Genomic DNA, 3,901 nt, shown 5'->3' with positions numbered 1-3,901 from the left:
ATCTTCAAGCTTACACGATTGGAATAGGAAAATTGTGTGTGTGGGTGGGGGGGGATGACACTGGTACCCTCCACCAAGCCCCATAATGTGGCTTTTGGATTATAGATGTGGATGTAGAATGCCATCTGGCAAAGTTCCTCCTTATTGCTGCCCGCAACGTGATGCTGCACGCAGAACCGCCACTCGCCTCCAAAGATGATGTGGTGTCACAAATGTGTCCAGAGGTGTTGTTGTGCGCCCTTCTATACCGTTCCCATGTCAAAGGACGTCGCAGTAATATTGTCTGCGTCCTATCGAAGTGTATACTCGTCTTGCTGTAAATAACCCGATTTCTTGACTCGTTGTATATTGTCCAATGTTGGATGGGAAAGTGAACAGTATGTCTCACCCCTATGGCGCTAGTCGTATGGGTCCACTGAGATCCTGCACGGCTTTCGGTGTGGGCCTCGTGAAACAATCGATTCCATATTCGTATGACAGTCGTACTATTCCGACCATAACAAGCAGCCATACTGAGGAGCGAGAAACTACAATCTCGGCAGAGCACGACCCCGCTACTGACGAATTTCGGCACTTGTCAATAGACGTTTCTGATCGTTTCTGATTCTTAGACTAGCCGTAAACGCAGTGCTTAATTCCTAAAATTGAACATATCAGAACGCACCTCTTCAATCATGCAACTCATCTCCTCCCCCCCCCCCCCCAGACAGACAGACAGACACACACACACACACACACACACACACACACACACACACACATCGTACCTACCTAGTCATAAAAATCAAGATTCGATTTTTGAAACCTGAGCGTCGACCTGTGTTCTAACAAGGATAAGGAGCAGGGAAAGAGGAAAAGATCTGGAGCGTTACGGGCAAAGAGATGTGAGGGGAAGGATGCTCAAGTATCGGCTCGAAAGGATGCCAACTTTTAGTCATGTGTGTGCCGTGCACATAGCTGATCAGCAGCTATGGTATAAATTACGACACGGAAGACACAAGGTTTCGTGAAAGCACATTGTAGGGATACTGAAGTGTTTCGAGATATTTTCATTCTGTCGTTGCAGCTACAAGAAATGAGTGCTTTTTTTTCTTTTTTTCAACAGACAAGTTTAGTTTTATTGAGGTAATGATTCATCAGTGGCCTGTAATAAAAGGTAAATTATAGGCCACTGAAAATGCTTTACCTCAATAAAATGAAACACGTCTGGTGAAAAAAAAAAGAAAAAGAACATGCATTTATTGTAGTTGCAACGACAGAACGAAAATACCCTCAGGAATTGTAAAGCAGCTACAGACAATATGACCACACAAATGAAGGATTCACAATGACAGTTAATCCACAAAGAATTATGTGACTGAGTTACTACTTCTCACCAAACCAACGAACAGTTTTATACTTGTACTATACGTAGAAGCTTCCAGAAGCTGTGGAGCATGTTAAAGTAACATCATTGAGAAAAATTATAGAGGTTAATTCATAATCGAATTACCACCTTGTTTTTGCTTCGAGAGACTTTGTGCTGTCAACATGTAAGTTAGGATCCATTGTAATTTGCTGGCTTAATAATTACCTGTTTCACTGTATCTGTTATGTTCAGTATTTAAAAAGAACAATCAACCTGTCTCTTCGTAATATCATAATTAGAATTATATTTTTAATGTTTTTCAGCGGCCAAATAGGTGAAGTTGGAGGCAGATTGTTCGCGAGACAATTGCGCAGTCCTAAAAGCATCGACTGCATACCAACCAGCGCATCGTGGCGAAACGACATAAAGAAGGCGCTGACCCGCAGCTCCTGTCTGGGGATACGCTGCGCCCAAACGCCCTCGCTGTCTGCAGATCATACAAAACAAAGTACTCAAAATCATAAGCAATGCTCCACGATACACACGCATCGCGGACCTTCACTGGGAATACCGACTTGAGTCTCTCACGGAGGTAATCCACAAACTAACCACAATACTATACAGAAACTCCAGACATTCGCAGAACCCGTTCGTTCTGAATCTGGGGAACTACGACTACAACCATAGATAGAAACATAAAAGACATACTTGTAAGGACCTAACATCTGTGGCCAAGTACACGCAAACACAACGGTACAGGTGAGCCCCTGTTAATCAGACACCATTACTGGATATCCAGCTGGAACACACTTGCCGAATAACTGGCACCACAGGGAAGCCGTACCGTACACTGCATGCAGACAAGCTTCACACACCACACACACAGTGAGATTATCTATGGCCGATCTCCCACTAACATATAACGATCTTGATTGTTCCAAGAATGCAGCGCACGTCAGCCGGCATACGCCGGCAGCACCGGCCCAGTACCGTCCCACGTCTTCACGCCGCCGGCTTTCTTTGGGTAGGCACATCAGAGACATCACAGGAGAGACATTTCTGTTGTATGCTAGTTGTGTGGATATTCATCCAAGGACATTGTAATTGAGTTCTCATTTATTAATAAACGGTTAGTCTTTCAAAATGTCTTCGTTCACTCCTCAGTACGAGGACACTTCAGTCCGTACTTCTGGAACGCACTGAAGGCCCCGAGCCATAACAACTTATCACGCTACTAGAGGAGATAATATATCGTGAACTACCGCACGGAAATTAGTTTTCCACATCTGAAAGGGAAACAACGACTCTACAACCCATGTTTAATTGGTGGAGGTGTGTGGAAAAAATGCACCATCTATGTAATGTAGTGGTCAGATGGCACACTCTCTTCCAGTGTGATCAAACAAGTCTGAATGACGATTTATGAAGTGGCAGAGTATCTCTCTGAGAAGAGCCGTGAATCGAAGAGACATGGAGGCACTGGTTCTCTAAAACCAGCATATCGCAATCAATCGAAGGGGACAATGGAAAGAGTGAAAATATGTCATGCTGTATATTTTGAACATGACATAGGTCGCCGCATTCACAGTTCTGTGACAGCTCACATACATTCAAAAAGCTTGCGTAACAAAGGCGGCGCCGGCCGCGGTGGCCGAGCGGTTCTAGGAGCTTCAGTCCGGAACCGCGCGACTGCTACGGTCGCAGGTTCGAATCCTGCCTCGGGCATGGATGTGCGTGATGTCCGTAGGTTAGTTAGGTTTAAATACTTCCGAGTTCCATGGGACTGATGACCTCAGATGTTAAGTCCCATAGCGCTCAGAGCCATTTGAACCAAGGCAGCAGTGTATATTGGAACTGCTCAGTGACTCACTTTCACTACGTACTGAACACCTCGGTACATTCGATAAATTTACATTATGATCCAATAAAGTTCAGACAGCAATCAAATTTTTGATAGGGTCAGTAACATAAATAAAATAGGTTTTTGCGCCTGTATATAAAGTTTACATTTGGACAGAAATATAATACTTACCTTATTAATTTTTCTGTTTTGTTTTTTTTTTTATACTTGAAGAACCGGTATTTCTCATATCTTAGATGCATTTACTTAATTAAAAAAAACAATTTCTGTCGCAATTGACACTGAAATTGTTAGTTAAAAACTTTCACCTTAACTTCAAAAGGAAGGTCGACAAGTTATTCATTTGTTCATGTAGAAGGAAAATTTTCTGTGACTTGTGTTTTATCTTTGACTATCCTAATGGATCGGAGAATTTTACTGTCGAGAACTGAAAATTCAGCATTGTAAGCTATTTTTTGTAGTGCACATCTTGCGTCGATAAAAACTATTTGCTTGAATTATGTATTTTGTAAATGGGCAGTAACAGTAATCAACAGTGATTATATTCTTCTGCATCTTTTATTATTAATATTAATAGACAGATTGAAACGAATTCAAAGAACATTCTGCGCCGCGTAGGAACAATCGATATCTCAAGACGACCGTGCATCGGCTTGGAAGAAGATTTAAGCGGATTTAAGAGACAGTGCGAA

This window comes from Schistocerca piceifrons, chromosome 1 (assembly GCF_021461385.2).
Source record: "Schistocerca piceifrons isolate TAMUIC-IGC-003096 chromosome 1, iqSchPice1.1, whole genome shotgun sequence".
Taxonomy (NCBI): Eukaryota; Metazoa; Arthropoda; class Insecta; order Orthoptera; family Acrididae; genus Schistocerca; species Schistocerca piceifrons.
This window is presented reverse-complemented; position numbering follows the sequence as displayed.